Raw genomic sequence first — 19,042 nt, forward strand, 5'->3', positions numbered from 1 at the left:
ATAAAATGTTCTTGTAATGTGATGTGTTAACAAAACTAGAACATTTCAAATGTAACATTTTGAGGATGTTGTTGAGATAACAGATTATATAATGTTCTCAGTAAAACATTGGCACAATGTTCCATAATAACAGAGGAGGAACATTCTCAAATCAACGTTCGTAAAATGTTTTGAGGATATCACTGAGACCTGAGATGACGAGTGTTTTTTATAAAACGTTCTTGTAATGTGACGTGTTAACAAAACTAAAACATTTTAAATGTAACATTTAGCAATCAAACTACACAATTATTGTTAAATTGAGCTTGCTGGTCAGACAGCAGGCCAACAGGGTTCACGATGGAACATATGGTGCGTTTAAGTCCTCCTGGGAAGTTTGTATTCATGAGGTTTTAATTTTTTTTTATGTTTTAAATTAATGAAGCCACTGTAAACTTTATCATCACATATTATATTGTTATATTATAATGCTATCATATTTTGTGCAAGCATCAGCTTACTTCATTGTCACTGCTGAATACCTAAGTATAGTGGTATTCCACAATGTTTCTCACTGACACACCCCTAACTCTTCAAGATCGGGGTTAAAGAAAATCCTGAGCTTCCTACTCATATTCTCATCATTGTGTTGGCGTTCAATAGTAAATACGATCTTTATGACATGACTTGAATGCACCAATAGCTCTAGCTTAATTAGGGACAATCCATACAAACACTCTTTGCTAAAATACATTACAGACTGTCACAGTGAGAAGTTATTCATCCTGTATCAACGCTAAAGGCCTAACCACTGCAGTCAACACCTTGGAGTCTATCCATGCTGTTAAATAAAAGTCTGTAGACAAGGGTTAGGGTTAGAGTTAGGGTTAACCTTAACCCTTAATTTCTAACCCAGACCCGGTTTCACAGAGTTTAGATTAAGCCAGGATTAGGCCTTAGTGCATTTAATTAGCTTTTAAAAATGTGCCTTAGAAAAAAGAAAAAAGAAACATTACTGGTGTGCATCTTGAGACAAAACAATGGCACTGACATATTTTAAGATATGTCAGTGCAAGTTGCTTTCAGGTAAAACAGCTCAAACGTGCATTTTAGTCTGGGACTACAGGCTTAAACCTTGCCTGTGAAACCCGGGGTATATGTTGCAACTTATGTAGAATTATGCCAATGTTAGCAAAGTGTTGCGTTGGACAGAGGATTAACCCTAAACCAACAGGTTGTGTAACAGTGCCACACAGGGTGAAAAGAAAGTTGACATTATTAGGCATAAGAGTGTTTCTAAAGGAAATGTCAATAATTTGTTAGAGTGCAAAAGGATCATTATGGGTCACATGAATGTAACTCTAATCTCACCATGACACCAATCCATTAGTTTTTCATGTAGGTAGGTATACAGAATTGTATATGAATAGCCTACATATGCAATGTTTGCTATGTTTAATATATAATATGTTTGCTCTTTTAAATTGCTGTTTGGCAGAGCAGTGGTAAATATATGTTGTTATATATGGTATATATTATTTATTATTATTATTTATATGTCATTGTAAGTAAAAAAAAAATTTTTTTATCATGCACTGCAATAAAGACACCATTTAACCAATTGATTAAATATAACAGCCAGCTTACAAATACAACTAACTAAATAAATAGCACATGTACATTTTTTTCATATTCTTTCTTTTAAAACATGTCATCTTTCCCTGTAATTGCAATGTTACCACATTATTGGCTGTCTCTTCGAGTTGTTTTGAGCATGATTGGTTATTCAGACTGTCATCCAGGAATCTGGCCAATGACAGCTATGCGCGCCTTTTACTGGTCAAGTTTGAATATTCGTCTGTTGGAGTGAGTGTGAGTGTGAGTGTGAGTGTGTGTGTGTGTGTGTGTGTGTGTGCTGCTCGGGATCTTCAGTACGCCTCCTTCGGTTCTGTGGCTTTTACATTGTTTAAAACATGGATTATTTTGCATCGTGCTGTTACATTTTTATTTTGCGGGATGTAAATGGACAACGAATTTTAACAACGTACGTGTAACGGACATATTGCAATCTGCGGAAGGTAAATAACTTTATTTTATATAAAAATACATTCTGCTACATCAAAATAGTGTGTTAAATTGAGAATCTAAAGTTAAATGCGATTAGCAATATCGATATTATGTCAATGTTTCAGGCTATGTGTAAATATTGTCTGCTAACTTAGTTTTTGATAAAAAATTAAATAAAACTCAGTTTAGGAGCTTTACAATGAGTGAACTGAGAACATTGTGTCTTTATACAGAGAGGAGCTCGAACCACGTGCAAACGTTAGGCTTTTGAATATTGTTGATCGCGGGATATCGGCCTACCGATCCGTCAAAATGATGTGTCATCATAATATGTTTTTGAGCTGGTGAGTAAAATTTTGCAAGCTTTTGCAAATGTCTCTTTTAGTAAGTAAATACAAATAGCTAATAATATTGCTGTATGTGTGTGTTTCCCTCATTATCCAGGAGTTTGGGGAATAAATATTATCCAGCCACACTATCTTCAGTTGGTGAGTATTGTCATAGTAAAATACCATAGACTGTAGTAAAATACACGTGAAATAGAGGCAGAACATGTAAACTCTGCTCAAAGGCACACTGGTCCAAACCCTCCAGACAATATTTCACCTGTCTTCTTGATATGAGTTTACGGGCCTAGCTGACCCAAACATTTTGTCCTTTCAAAATGAAATTATTTTCAAACCTGTATGACTTACTTCTGCGAAACACAAGAATGTTGGGAATAAAACAACACTGGAACCCATAACATTGGAACCCATTTTATGGAAAAAAAAACAAAACAGTGAAGGCATTTCTCAAGATATAAGGTTACAAAATAAATTCATACAGTTTTGGAACAACATGGAGTAAATAACGAGAGAACTTTTTTGTATGAGCTGTTCTTTTTAGGACATGTTCCTAGGGTCCTTTGCTAAATTAACCATGGTTTTTATTATAGTAAAAGTGTAGAAACCATGTTTTTATGGTGGATTGATTACAATAATTTATTACCATTTAGTTAGTGTAGCAAAACCATGGTTAAAGGGATAGTTCACCCAAAAATGAAAATTCTGTCATTTACTCACCCTCAGGTTGTTTCAAACCTGTAAGAATTTATTTTTTCTGCTGAACACAAAAGAAGATATTTTGAAAAATGTCTGTAACCAAACAGTTGATGGACCCCATTGACTATATTTTTTCCTACTATGGAAGTCAATGGGGTCCATCAACTGTTTGGTTACAGACATTTTTCTAGGGCTGTACTCAACCAAAGAAAATCTTGGTCGACTGAAGTCCTGAAATTTTCGACTAAAATCGACTAAAAATGACGGTAAAAAAAAAAAAAAGTTAAATGAATTAGCTGCGCACTGTGCGCAGTACTTGGTAGCCTTGTTGTCCGCCTAAATTAATTATAAATAAACATTAAAAACTAGTAGGCTATTTGCAGTATATTAAATCGTTTTTGACCTAATTATTTTGCACTGAAATGAGTCTGACACTCGAGTCTGTCGGCTCTGACAGCGTTGCATCACGTGCACCTGCGCAATATCATAGCTTATGATTTCCGAAAATAGTACTATGTTGTCAACTAGTGATATCATCACAAGAACTGTTGAGGAATATGCAACATAATTTAGACAATTATTTTTGTCATATGTTATAATAATAAGTTATAACTGTCAGACACTATAATTTCACCGTGCATGTCCTTGCACCGAGCGAGGCTGAACATGAGCTCAGCTTCGCAGCTGAGACACGAATAGACTATTAACTTAAAGCTTTTACTCTAAATAAACACAAAAGGCACGTCCACTTTAATAAAAAAAGAATATTTATTAAACAAACCAGATCAAGAGCAGAAACGAAATAAAGTGCATAACTGAAAAATAAAGCATCCTAGGCTCAAAACTAACACAACCAACAGCACAGCGCAATTGCGCATTAGGCTCCAAATAAAAAAGTTAGGTTATCACACTAAAACATTGAAATATACTAATTCTGATATGTTCATATAGCCTACTCAAAACAGACAGGGCAAGCTAATGCAGACAAGTGAGCTTACCACTTTTAGATGATATGTCATGTTTGTCGTCGAGCTGTGGAAAACTGTTGCTTGCAAACTTTGCATTCGACCTTTTTCCTGTTATCAATTTTAACAAAATGCTGCCACACTGTCGATTTCTTTGTTGTTGACATGTTAGAAGAGGACTGACTATTAAACGCTCTCACAATTAAATAAATAATATTTAGCATCAAACCTTCTATAGTTATCGCTCTCTCTTGGGTTGGGCTAATCCAAAAAAAGGTGAAAACAAGGGGGGTGTTCTGAAGACAGACTGTTAAAGGGAACAAGGGTACTCTGAAAACACCCCCATTAGCAGTTAGTGCTTTCCACCTGATGAAATGAGCGCGCCTCAGCGCGGCAAAACTGATGAAATGAACGCGGCAAAAAATCGACCAATCAGAATTTTGGTCGAACCAGAACGTATCGACCAATTAATCGACTAATCGACTGGGACAGTACAGCCCTACATTTTTCAAAATATCTTCTTTTGTGTTCAGCAGAAAAAAGAAATTCTTACAGGTTTGAAACAACTTGAGGGTGAGTAAATGATGACAGAATTTTCATTTCTGGGTGAACTATCCCTTTAATGTTAGTAAGGGTTCTCCAGATTTATACAACACTTAAGTAACACATAAAAAATGGTCCTGTGTCACCCAGATCAATAGTCTGTTAACACACATTAACACACTTTTTAAATTTTCTTAAGATCAAGCATTGGAACAATGTTTACGGAGCAGAACAGGCACCAACAGAGAAACAAGTCCATCACTAGTAAGTATCCACTGCAGTTTATAAAACCGTAGTCAATTTTAAAGGCACAATGCACTCCAAAATAAAAATCTCTTTTTTTTCTCCCTCGTGCCATCCCAGATGTATATCTGACTTTCTTTCCACAGAGATTTTTAGAAAAATTATCATTAAAGAGAATCATATAAAGAGAAATGTGGGAGGAGCTTGAATTTATTGCCTAGCCCTGTTTGTTTGAACCGCGAGAGCCGTCAAAGCTTACGCTACTCCTACACAGTACATTGACAAGAGTTACTCTTTGGGCGTAATTTGAATTGCATATGGCTGTCTGCCGGAAGCTAGTTATTTAAGTTGATAAAGTTATAGGGTAAGGCTGGGGAAATTAACGCGTTAATCTTTGCGATTAATTTGAGATGCTTAACGCGTAAAAAAAAAAAAACGCAATTAACGCAGCACTTTTTTTGCCTCGTTTTAATGACTTCCTGTTGCGGAAAAATATGCCGTCCCGCCCCTCCGTGTTCGGCAATCAGGTTTCATTCTCGCGCAGCTTTCATGAGCGGGTCTTTTCTGCGCCGCGCTCTCCATTCCGTGTGTGTGTGTGTGTGTCGGCGCACTGACACACACACAACATTGAGCAAACATTGAGCTCTTTGCTCAATGTTCTGCTCCGTGTTTGCGCTGCGCGTTCTGCTCTGTCGTTAACGGCCCAAACGCTCCAATCATGTACCGATCATGCACTGGAAAAGCAAAGTCAAATAACGTGAAATGTCTCAGTAGTAGACTTCTGTGAAATAGCCCTACTGAGCTGGTATAGTCATGCTGGCAACAATGGTACAATTACCTGCTCTGATCACATGCTCTTGTAATAATAGCTTTGTAGGACTATGTTTTATTTTGATAATTAGTAAAAAAAAAAAAAAAATTAAGTTGATTGATTATTGAAAAATAATAATATATTGATATATTGATGTTTAATATTATTTTAATACATTTTTTCTACATTATTTCTGTTCCTTTTTTCCTGTGTTGTTTAATTAGGTTATTCTAAGTTTAAAGGTGCTCTAAGCGATCCCGTTGACATTCGAATTGTTGTCAAACAAAACGGAGGCTAGCTAGACCCTCCCTCCTCCTCATCCCGTCTCCTCCCTCCTCCCTCCTCCCCTCCCTTCCGACATAAAGGAAAGTCCAAATAGTCACTACAAACAAAGTTAAGTTTTACTGATACTTCATTCAATGAGTAACGTTAATGTCGCCAAGTTAGATAAATGCTTTTATATATTGCAGAACAGAATGCAGAAAAAGAGAAACATTATCTTAAAATCGTCTCGCCGCCTGAGGTTATAAATAGCTCCCATACAAGGACGCAATAATAGCATGATAACGTTCGCGTTTCCCAGTGAGCATAAACAACGGCGGCGTAAACAAATTTAGTCAAAGTTGTCAATAGCCTATAAATGAACATTCAAATTCATAACAAACAGTGGATGAAAACAATCATTCACACAAATTGTCGCCCTACTGTGAATTTGCTTGATCATTTACAATAGAGATTGATCGCTAGCTGCTAGAAACATACATGTTGTATTCACCAAAGTTAACGCTGACTGCATAGATCTAGCTAATTACATCCTTGTGTTGGTTTAGCGAACATGAACGTCAGTTTAGAAAGAAAAATGGATTTACCTGTTCTGCAAAAACAGAGCAACTATGTCGGATTGGAAGCCCTTGTGCCGCCGGAGTTCTCTCCACCTTTCGAAGGTTTTTCCGATGTAAATTTGGGACTTCGTGCGTTCCTTATCCTTGTCCCTCTTCTTTGCAATTTGTTCATCGGAACGTCGTCTCTTTGGTCGTGTGTCGGCCATAATTCAAACTTCCCTCTTCATGCTTCTCTGTTCTCTCTCTCTCTCCACACCCCCTTCACGTGTACGCGCACTAACCCCCCAAACCCCATCCTCAAATACTTCTTGCCAGTGATTGGCTGGAACACTGTTTGTTGTGTTTCGTGGTGCGGGTGAGCCCAGTTTGTTTTTGTTGCCGTTTGTGGAGCCTGTGGTTTCTAGAGAGGCCGCGTTTTTTTTACAGTGTGTTCAGGGGACAGGCAGCTAGCGGATAGTGAGGAGATGTTTGCTGTATGTGACAAATGTTTTGGCCTAAAAAACGCGTCGCATCACTTACAGCACCTTTAAATATTGATGATTACAAGCTTGGGGGAAATGCAATTAATTGCAATTAATTACAGCAAATTGTGCAAGTCATTAGTTGCTTTTTTTTAATCGATTCCCAGCCCTAAAATATGGTTATGTTTCTTACACGAACGCATCACTTCGCTTCACCTTTCGCCTTTATTAACCTGCCAGAGCCGTGTGGAGTGCTTTTATCATGGATGGATGCATTTTTATGGACTTATAAAAAAAAATCCCACAGGGAGCTACAGAATAAGAAATCTTTGAAGTTCACTTTTTTACTGTCTGTTTCCATCAGTAAAATTACAGTTTTTTTTTTTTTTTTTTTTTTTTTTTAGAATTGTGAGGCAGGAACACACAATTGCAAGAAAATATCAGAATTGTGAGCTGGCTTTTTTACTCCCCTCAGAATTCACCCTTCGAGGGAGTTTGATTGACAGGTATTTATTTTTTACATTTCTATTTTACAAAAAATTCTTTTTTTACAAAAATTACACAAATTAAACGTTGAGACTTTGTTTCATATCAAAAGTAACCTGCTCTGTCTTGTCTCGGCGTTTAGACGTTTCAGCGTTTTTTCTTTGATCCGCAATGTATCTTTCATTGCGTGACAACATGATGTGTGGCGTGAGAGCGCCATGGCTTGTTGGACATAGCAACAGTAACTAAAGGGGGCGGGTCTTTGCAAATTGCATTAACCATGGCTGCCTGTTAATTATCACTGGACTACTTCGCTCTCGCATCTCCCAAAAGTTTTTTTTTTTTTTTTTTCTTGATTCCATTTTAATTGTTTAATTAAATTGCTATAACCAATTATTTAAAATGTAATGATTTAAGCAAAACTTTCTTCAAAGGTTAAACCAAACTTTTATTTTGACGGATTGCCGTGTAGACCTTTGAGTCTCTCTGTGTTTTATGATATGATGATAGTTTTTCTCAAATGAAGCTAAAATGCTGCTGAAGTGACTCTCAGAGCGGCTGTATTGATGAAGTGCATTAATGTCCTTATATAGGCTGAAAACATCGCGAGCGTCATGCGTGCCTCAGTGTGTGTGTGGTAAATGAAACAGCGCGTCTGTGCCATTCATTCACAGAGACACGCAGAACATGCATGATTCCTATTTAAATGGTCTTTATGCAGTTTAATATTGACAGACACTGGTCTATATCGCGATTTTATTTAAGTTTACTGACCTACTTTTCATCTAAAGGTGTAACTAAGTAACCACCGGAAGTGCGAGTACACTGCTTGGCGATTTTGAACGTTCCAAAACCAGGAAATGAGATAAGGGCCTATTGGACTCGATAACTTGCAATTGTAACTTTATATCTCACAATTCTGAGAAAAGAAAGCCAGAATTGCTTTTTTTTCTCAGGTTTTACTAATTTATCCTGTGATTCTGACTTTCAAACAGCCAATTGCGAGTTTATATCTCGCACTTCTGAGAAAAAAAAGTTTGAATTGTGAGTCGCAATTACCTTTTTAAAAAATTGTATTCCATGGCGGAAACAAGCTTTCATATGCACAGACAGTAGCTCACATTTAACGTGCAGATTGTGTACACACAGAAACCTACTGGAGCACAGAAAGTTAGTGTCAACACTGTCCTGTGATTTCTCAATAAGAAACTGCGTAGAAACAGAAGTTATAGCATTTCTTTCTGCTTTTGAAGTAACTAAAACATACAGCTTAGCTAATAGCAAAGAGACGATACACGGGTATGATTAAATCACACTAGAAATTGTTCTATCGCCAATGCATTCAAATGCGGTGCTACTTTATCTGTATTTCTGATTTAAAACAAGCAGAAATCTGTAAGAAATGTAACAATCCATAGACAATACAACTGATGAAAATTAGCTGTTACGTCAGAGCAAAAGCATCGTGGGCAGTGCTGTGACATGCTGCAGCTGTGCTCAAGGCGACCTGAGTTCGAGGTTCACACTTCTCAAGCCAAGTTTGTAGTTTGTTCACATAATTTAGCCTCTAGTTGTGTTATTAACATGTATATAATGGATTAAGTATATGTTTTAAATTACAGAAACAAAATAGATACTCATAAGGTATTATATTTATACTTTTAAATAAATTAATCTTTACATAATTTCTGATTAATAATTAGGCTGGCTAATTTTGAAAGTTTTCAAAGTCAATATTGCTTGTGATCTTAATATGTAATATGTATTTGTATTCTTTCTGTTTACACTGTTGCATGATCTTCTTTTATAGGCTATGAGGAAAAACTCTACCATGCACACAGAGAAAGGAGCTCAATTCTGCTAACTGGGAGAGCAGCTGAAAAACAAGAAGAGAAGAACAGTAGAACACCTATTAATGCAGATAACTATTATTTTTCTGCAAGAACCAAGACAAGCAAAGACTGATGATGAGTGCTCTGAGCAAACAGCAGTCAAGACGTGTGATTGCACATTGGACTTTACTGAGTTCTTCATGCAATGTTGGTCATCTACTGTACGCATAACTTCTAATAATTTATGTGGATGCCATTAATAAACCTGTTAGATTTTTATGTTTTATTTTTGAGATTAATACAATTGTATGTTTTAACAATGTTATAGCTAAGCATTTTTTGTTTAAGAGAACATTTTGGGAACAAAAATAAAACTTCCCACTAAAAACTTTATAAGAATGTTAAGTAGTATTTTTAAGAGTATTTTTAGAGAATGTTATCCTAACTTTTAGAAGAACATTCTAAGAATAAAAATAAAACTTCCTGCTAAAAACTTTATAAGAATGTAAAGGGATAATGTTCTAAAAATGTTATGATTAAACCTTTATAGAAGGTCATCACAAAACATTTTTAGAGTGTTCTTAGAGAATGTTATCCTACCTTTTAGGAGAACATTCTGGGAACTTAAATAATACTACCAGCTAAAAATGTTATAAGAACATTAGGAATAATGTTCCAACAATGTTATCATTAAACATTTTTAGAATGTTTTTAGAGAATGTTTTCCTACCTTTTAGGAGAACATTCTGGGAACTTAAATAAAACTACCCTCTAAAAATGTTATAAGAACATTAGGGAATAATGTTCCAACAAAGTTATCATTAAACATTTTTAGAATGTTTTTAGAGAATGTTTTCCTACCTTTCAGGAGAACATTCTGGGAACTTAAATAAAACTACCTGCTAAAAATGTTATAAGAACATTAGGGAATAATGTTCCAACAATGTTATCATTAAACATTTTTAGAATGTTTTTAGAGAATGTTTTCCTACCTTTTAGGAGAACATTCTGGGAACTTAAATAAAACTACACTCTAAAAATGTTATAAGAACATTAGGGAATAATGTTCCAACAATGTTATCATTAAACATTTTTAGAATGTTTTTAGAGAATGTTTTCCTATCTTTTACAAGAACATTCTGGGAACTAAAATAAAACTACCCGCTGAAAACATTATTATAACATTTCAAGATAATGTTCTCAGAACATTTTTAGAACAAAAAAATTCTAGCTGGGGCTGCCCAGTCACTAATGACCTCCTGCTTGCTGCTGTCAATGGCCTCATCACCATCCTCATCTTCCTTGGCCTTTCTGCAGCTTTTGATACAGTTTCTCATACCATCCTTCTCCACCTCCTCTCTGAGCTCATCAGCCTCAGTGGCACAGCACTGTCCTGGTTCCGGTCTTACCTCACAGACCAGAAACAATTCATCACCCTAAATGGCTCCAACTCTGATCCAGCACCCGCCAACCATGGCGTGCCCCAGGGCTCTGTGCTTGGTCCTCTGCTGTTCACCATCTACATACTACCCCTAGGTCATATTATTCATAAACATTGACTCAACTTCCACTGCTACGCTGATGATATTCAACTTTATATCAGCACTAACCCCTCCTCCCAGCTCCCACCCACACAACTTGTCAACTGCCTGCAGGAACTTAAATCATGGATGACCACAAACCTACTCAAACTCAACAGTAATAAGACAGAACTCAAGGTGGTGGCCTCTGCACAACTGCTCAAGAAAGTTGGAGACCTGGCCCTGGTTGTGGATTGCTGCTCCATTTTCCCATCTCCTTAGGTGCGCAACCTGGGCGTCATCTTGGACTCCACTCTCTCCTTCCGGTCACACATCAAAAATATCACCAAGTCTGCCTTCTACCACCTCAGAAACATCTCACGACTCCGGCCTTCTCTCACACATTCAGTAACTGAGACACCCAACCATGCCTTCATCACCTCCCGTCTGGATTACTGCAATGGTGTCCTGGCTGGACTGCCCACCAAGGCCCTTAGCAGACTCCAGTATGTCCAGCACTCTGCTGCCAGGGTTCAAACCCACACAAAGCCCTGGCAGCATATCACTCCCATCCTCGAACAGCTCCACTGGTTGCCAGTTAAGTCACGCATCACCTACAAGATCCTGCTGCTCACTTACAAATCTCTCCATGGACTCTCACCAAAATCACAGATCTCCTCCACCCCTACACTCAGTCACGTTCCCTGCGGTCCTCTGACAAGGACCTGCTGGACACCCCCTGCACCAGGTTGCGGACTTTTGGGGACAGGGCTTTCTCTGCCAGTGCTCCCACACTCTGGAACAGCCTACCACTCCACGTCCGCTCTGCCCCATCCCTGCCCATGTTCAAAATGCACCTCAAAACATTTCTTTTCACTAAAAGAAGTTCTTTCCCGGCCCTTCCACCATCAGCTTTGCAAAGAGCGCATGTCACGATCCACACAAGAACAGAGGTAATTTAGATCCAAATGCAATATGTGTTTATTAAGGGAAATCCGTTACATCAATATCCAGTCCATGCAGAGGTCAAAATCCAAAGAAGCAATCCAAAAAGAACAAGACACAGACAAGAACCGACTAAGGAAATGGTGTGATACATACAAGGACTCCGTGACAAACACTGACACAAACAGCATATATATACACACAGACACTAACAAGGTGAGGGGAAACAGCTGAGTGCAATGATGACGGGGAACACCTGAGTGCAATGATCGTGATAGCCGGACAGGATGATGGGAAACGTAGTTCATGATGTAAGTGACACCGGGGAAGGAGGACATCTACTGGACACCCGGGGAACACAAACCCAACACTGTGACATAACCCCCCCTCTACGGAGCGGCTACCAGACGCTCCAAGACGACAAATACAACAAAACAAAACAAGAGTCCAGGCGGGAGGTAGAACGGTGGAGAATCAGGGGGAGGGATGGGGGACCAGGTCCATGAAGGGAAACCGGAACAGGGGGTGACGGTCTAGACTCTCCCTCGGGCGGCCAGGGCGGAGACTCTCCCTCGGGCGGCCAGGGCGGAGACTCTCCCTCGGGCGGCCAGGGAGGAGACTCTCCCTCGGGCGGCCAGGGCGGAGACTCTCCCTCGGGCGGCCAGGGCGGAGACTCTCCCTCGGGCGGCCAGGGCGGAGCGGCCAGTTCATCGGGCGGCCAGGGCGAAGACGACTCCTCGGGCGGCCACGGCACAGTAATAGATACCGGCTCAGGAACAGGAACAGACCCCACCGGCTCAGGAACTGGAAAAGACCCCACCGGCTCAGGAACTGGAACAGACCCCACCGGCTCAGGAACTGGAACAGATACCACCGGCTCAGGAACTGGAACAGACACCACCGGCTCGGGTTCAGGAACAGACACCACAGGCACCGGCTCAGGAACGGACACAGGCACCGGCTCAGGAACGGACACAGGCACCGGCTCAGGAACGGACACAGGCACCGGCTCAGGTTCAGGAACAGACACGACCGGCTCAGGAACAGACACGACCGGCTCAGGCTCAGGAACAGACCCCACCGGCTCAGGCTCAGGAACAGACCCCACCGGCTCAGGAACTGGAACAGACACCACCGGCTCGGGTTCAGGAACAGACACCACAGGCACCGGCTCAGGAACAGACACAGGCACCGGCTCAGGAACGGACACAGGCACCGGCTCAGGTTCAGGAACAGACACGACCGGCTCAGAAACAGACACGACCGGCTCAGGAACAGACACCACCGGCTCAGGAACAGACACCACCGGCTCAGGCTCAGGAACAGACACCACCGGCTCAGGCTCAGGAACAGATACCACCGGCTCGGAGGCGGCCATCTTGTCTGAAGACACAGGTTCGGCGGCGGTCATCCTCTTCAAAGACACAGGCTCGGCAGACGTGACGTGAACAGGCTCGGCGGCGGCCATCTTGTCCGAAGACACAGGCTCGGCAGACGTGACATGAACACTCTCGGCGGCAGCCATCTTGTCCGAAGACCCAGGCTCGGCAGGCGTGACGTGAACAGGCTCGGCGGCGGCCATCTTGTCCAAAGACACAGGCTCGGCAGGCGTGACGTGAACAGGCTCGGCGGCGGCCATCTTGTCCGAAGACACAGGCTCGGCAGGCCTGACATGAACAGGCTCGGCGGCGGCCATCTTGTCCGAAGACACAGGCTCGGCAGACGTGCCATGGACAGTCTTGGTACTTTCTAGGATTTTAAATATCGTATCAAAATAGTCCAACAAGCCTTCCGCCGCTATGGCAATAGCGGGCTGCTCGGGCACGGCCTCCGGGACGACAGCGTGCTGCCCGAGGACGGCCTCTGGGATGACCGCTGGCTGCACGGGCATGACCTCTGGGATGACAGCGGTCTGCTCGGGGTCGACTGCGGACTGCACGGGCTGCACGGGTACGGCCTCCGGTTCTTTGGGGAGGTTGGAGGTCTTCCGCCTCCGGACCACCGCACTCGAGATCACCGGAACCGGAACCACCGGAATTGGGACCACCGGAACTGAGACCACCGGAACTGGGACCACCGGACTCGGGATCACCGGAACTGGGACCACCGGAACTGGGACCACCGGAACAGGCTCTGTGCTGGACGGAACCCGTGGCGAATGGGGCCCTGGGCTGGACATCACCAACCCAGGGTCGAAGAGGGGCCAGAGTGGAGAGTGGTGTCGGGACTCCTCTCGCCCACCTCCTCTACTGCGGCCTCCACGGGTCCCGCGAAAAATGACAAGGCGGGTTCCCTCAAAACAAATCCTTCTCTCCCGCTCGGTGGCTGGGGAAGAAACACCGGAAAACATACCGCTGGATCTTTTGGCGACGGAGTCCTTCTGTCACGATCCACACAAGAACAGAGGTAATTTAGATCCAAATGCAATATGTGTTTATTAAGGGAAATCCATTACATCAATATCCAGTCCATGCAGAGGTCAAAATCCAAAGAAGCAATCCAAAAAGAACAAGACACAGACACGACCCAACTAAGGAAATGGTGTGATACATACAAGGACTCCGTGACAAACACTGACACAAACAGCATATATATACACAGACACTAACAAGGTGAGGGGAAACAGCTGAGTGCAATGATGACGGGGAACACCTGAGTGCAATGATCGTGATAGCCGGACAGGATGATGGGAAACGTAGTTCATGATGTAAGTGACACCGGGGAAGGAGGACATCTACTGGACACCCGGGGAACACAAACCCAACACTGTGACAGCGCAGCCAGTGTTCACTGATGTTTGACGACAGGAAAAAAGTTGAAACACTTTCAATCTGAGGTCAGTTGTCCAGCGGAGCAGTGAAACACTGAAAATGCCATTAATGGTCAGAAGAGAAGCCATGGATGAACAGGGAAGTGCGACTCCTATTGAAGACACGCAACACTGCCTTCAGATCAGGAGATGCACAAGCCTATAGCACATCCAGAGCAAATCTGAAAAGGGGCATCAAAGAGGCCAAGCACTGCTACAAGCTTAAGATAGAGGGACACTTTTCCAACGCTGACCCTCGGCGCATGTGGCAGGGCATTCAGGCCATCAGTGACTACAAACCCTCTCACTCCACCCCCGCAGCCACTGATGTCAACTTCCTGAACGAGCTAAATTACTTTTATGCTCGCTTTGAAAGAGACAACAGAGAAACTGCCACCAAGCTCAAATCCTCAGCTGACCACCCGCCGATCACACTCTCCTCCACAGATGTCTGCAATGCACTGAGCAGGATCAGCGCACACAAGGCTGCTGGACCAGACAACATCCCTGGACGCGTACTCAGGGCATGTGCGGAGCAGCTCGCTGGGGTTTTTACAGACATTTTCAACCTGTCTCTTGCCCAAGCAGCTGTACCAACATGCTTTAAATGCACTTCCATTGTGCCAGTGCCAAAACACTCCAGCCCGAAGTGCCTTAACGACTACCGCCCTGTAGCACTCACACCCATCGTAATGAAGTGCTTTGAGCGGCTGGTCCTGGCACACCTAAAAGACTCTCTTCCATCCACATTGGACTCACACCAGTTTGCCTACCGTAGCAATAGGAGCACAGAGGATGCAGTTTCCATGGCACTGCACTCTGTGCTCACACATCTGGACAATAAGAACACTTATGCACGCATGCTGTTTGTTGACTTCAGCTCAGCATTCAACACTGTCATCCCAACTAAGTTAATAGCCAAACTTGGAGACCTGGGCATCAACACCTCCATGTGCAACTGGATTTTTGACTTTTTGACCAACAGACCCCAGAATGTTCGATCAGGCTCCAACTGCTCCACGTCCATCACACTCAACACTGGTGTACCACAGGGCTGTGTGCTAAGCCCGTTTCTCTACTCCCTCTTCACCTCCGACTGCAAGCCTGTGTACGGATCTAATTCCATCGTCAAGTTTGCGGACGACACTACGGTGATTGGTCTCATCAGCAACAACGATGAGACTGCCTATAGGGAGGAGATCAAGCACCTGGCCACATGGTGCACTGAAAATAACCAGCTCCTCAACACCACCAAAACGAAGGAGCTCATCGTGGACTTCAGGAAAGTGTCAAGAGGCACACACGACACCATCCATATCAATGGAATGGCTGTTGAGCGTGTCTCCAGTTTCAAGTTCCTGGGGACCCACATCTCGGCGGACATGACCTGGACAACCAACACCTCCAGCCTGGTCAAGAAGGCTCACCAGCGCCTTTTCTTCCTGAGGACACTGAGGAAGAATCAGCTTTCCTCCACTATCCTGGTGAACTTCTATCGCTGTGCAATAGAAAGCATCCTGACCAACTGTGCTACAGTGTGGTATGGGAGCTGTTCTGTTGCAGAGCGCAAGGCACTGCAACGGGTGGTGAAAACCGCCCAGCGCATCACTGGGACTCCACTACCTGCCATCGAGCACATCCAGAGGAAACGCTGTCTGCATCGAGCTCGCAGCATCCTTAAGGACTCCTCTCACCCAGCCCACAGACTGTTTTCTCTCCTGCCCTCCGGCAGGCGTTTCAGGTGCCTACGGACCAGGACCAGCAGACTAAAGAACAGTTTTTTCCCCAGAGCTGTCTCTTTATTAAACTCTAACCCTCATTGATCCCACTCCCCTCATATACTGATTGACTCTCCTCTCCCTCCTCACACCTGCCTCCATTGTGTTATTTGCAATACTATAATGTTCATTTGCACTGCTGACTGTTATTATAGTAACAACTGTTTACATATGCATCTTGCACTACTACCTTGACTGGAATATGCTCAATTTGCACTGCCGACTGTTTATTTACAGTACCGACTGTTTACATATACATTTGCAATACCGTACTTTAACTGTAATATGCAATTACTTTCCACTGCACTTTCACTCGGATAGCTTCTGTCCAAACTTTATTTGCACTACTTTAAATCCATTGTTATACTGCTCATTTTAGCCTAACTTATACATATATCTATTTGTAAAATTCTGTTTATAGTAATAGCCATCTGTATATTATGCTCACATTCTGTTTATAGTAACAGCCATCTGTATATATATTCATAGTACATATCTATCTGTAAAATTCTGTTTATAGTAACAGTCATCTGTATATTATATTCAGTACATATCTAGCTGTAAATTCTGTTCACAGTAATAGTTATCTGTATATTATATTCATAGGACAAATCTATCTGTACATTTTTGTTTATAATAGTATTCAACTCTATATTTATTCAGTACATATCCATGTCCTGCACTTATGGAACCACTGTATATCCTGCACTTGCTGCTATTGCACTTCTGGTTAGACCTAAACTGCATTTCGTTGCCTTGTACCCGTACTTGTGTAATGACAATAAAGTTGAATCTAATCTAATCTAAAGAGTAAAAGAAAACATCTGGTGAAGAGGAAATTGCAATATATTAACCAAAAGCTGCTCTTCCTGCTTCCTCAAAAAACTGATAAATTCTGCCTTCGGAGGACACATTCCAAGGTCGGAAGTCATCAAGACACATCCGAATGCAATGTTAGTTTCACTTCTTGTCTCCTGAGAGACCTTCATCTGATTGATTTGTTATTCAGTTTTATTTTGATAAACATGACACAATATAACATCACAACTACATGAAAAGAGCTTTTACTGTTATAAAAAACAGATTTGTGAGCATTAGTGGAACTGAAGGTGTTCGAATAAACACGAAATACATGTGATTGTTGCCATGCGGTGAATCCGGCCAATCGTGAAACAGCTGTGTCATCATCAGAGCTCTTGCAGCCACTCTGGAGAAGCAGCGCTGTATGAAGTCGAACAAGCCTAAAATCAGCTAGTATGGTGTGTGATTAATTAACTATTGATTTCATTAGTTAGCAGATTTGCCCAATAATGAGTTAACGAGTCATCCAGGTGGTACAAATGGTTTTCTGTTTGGCTTTAAAAGACCTGGTTGGTTTTGAGATTTTAGCCTGTGCAGTTGAATTGGTTTTCTTAGTGGCTCAGTTTGTGTTATAAAATGGGTTTGATTAAAATTACTGTTTTGGTAGTTCTTTATCACCAGTTAATATGGCATGGTGAGTTAAATTTTTGTTTGCTTTTAGTAAGTTTACTTGTCTGTTAAAAAAAAAAAAAAAAAAAGTCAAATGTGTTTCTCAGAATTCAGCTGCTTAGTCAAAGATGGATCCTTAGATTTATCCTTGAGTGATGTTGGGAGAGTAGTTGGAGAAAAAGGTTTGTAGACCTTGTTTGTTTCATAATATATACTCTTGTACTAAGATAATGAGTTTATACTAACCCATTTACATGGTTGTTGTTTTTGCTATTATTTAACAAAAAAAATGTATTTCTCTTTCTCCCTATCTCCAGACAATTCTAGCTCTGTCCAACTGCAGGGAACTTTTAGCCCTGAGGGGTCCAGTTCTGTCAATGCCACCTTCAGCCAGGACTATTCTGAGGGGTCGGGTTCAGTGAACGCCACCTTCAGCCAGGACTATTCTGAGGGGTCGGGTTCAGTGAACGCCACTTTCAGCCAGGACTATTCTGAGGGGTCCGGTTCTGTCAATGCCACCTTCAGCCAGGACGATGCTGAGGGGTCCGGTTCTGTCAATGCCACCTTCAGCCAGGACTATTCTGAGGGGTCCGGTTCAGTGAACGCCACCTTAAGCCAGGACTATTCTGAGGGGTCTGGTTCTGTGAACGCCACCTTCAGCCAGGACTATTCTGAGGGGTCCGGTTCTGTCAATGCCACCTTCAGCCAGGACGATGCTGAGGGGTCCGGTTCTGTCAATGCCACCTTCAGCCAGGACTATTCTGAGGGGTCTGGTTCTGTGAACTCCACCTTCAGCCAAGATGATGCTGTGGGGTCTGGTTCTGTGAACGCCACCTTCAGCCAGGACTATTCTGAGTGGTCGGGTTCTGTGAACGCCACCTTCAGCCAGGATGATGCTGAGGGGTCCGGTTCTGTGAACGCCACCTTCAGCCAGGACGATGCTGAGGGGTCCAGTTCTGTGAATGCCACCTTCAGCCAGGACTATTCTGAGGGGTCCGGTTCTGGGAACGTCACCTTCAGCCAAGACTACTCTGAGGGGTCCGGTTCTGTCAATGCCACCTTCAGCCAGGACGATGCTGAGGGATCCGGTTCTGTCAATGCCACCTTCAGCCAGGATGATGCTGAGGGGTCCGGTTCTGTCAATGCCACCTTCAGCCAGGACTATTCTGAGGGGTCCGGTTCTGTGAACTCCACCTTCAGCCAAGATGATGCTGTGGGGTCTGGTTCTGTGAACGCCACCTTCAGCCA

The 19,042-nt window shown here is 42.4% G+C and overlaps 1 long non-coding RNA gene across 2 annotated transcripts; it reads left to right on the top strand.

Moving 5' to 3' along the window:
• Nucleotides 1-2,274: 2,274 nt before the first annotated feature.
• LOC309490630 lies at nucleotides 2,275-9,638 on the top strand. 2 transcript variants are annotated; one of them, XR_014202786.1, is made up of 5 exons: nucleotides 2,275-2,390; nucleotides 2,491-2,534; nucleotides 4,797-4,861; nucleotides 7,359-7,460; nucleotides 9,251-9,638. It is a non-coding gene; the product is annotated as an uncharacterized lncRNA (long non-coding RNA). The 2 variants fall into 2 exon arrangements; XR_014202787.1 differs by having other exon boundaries at nucleotides 2,318-2,534.
• Nucleotides 9,639-19,042: the final 9,404 nt, after the last annotated feature.

Source organism: Leuciscus leuciscus (genome assembly GCF_965113295.1).
Source record: "Leuciscus leuciscus genome assembly, chromosome: 25".
Lineage (NCBI taxonomy): Eukaryota > Metazoa > Chordata > Actinopteri > Cypriniformes > Leuciscidae > Leuciscus > Leuciscus leuciscus.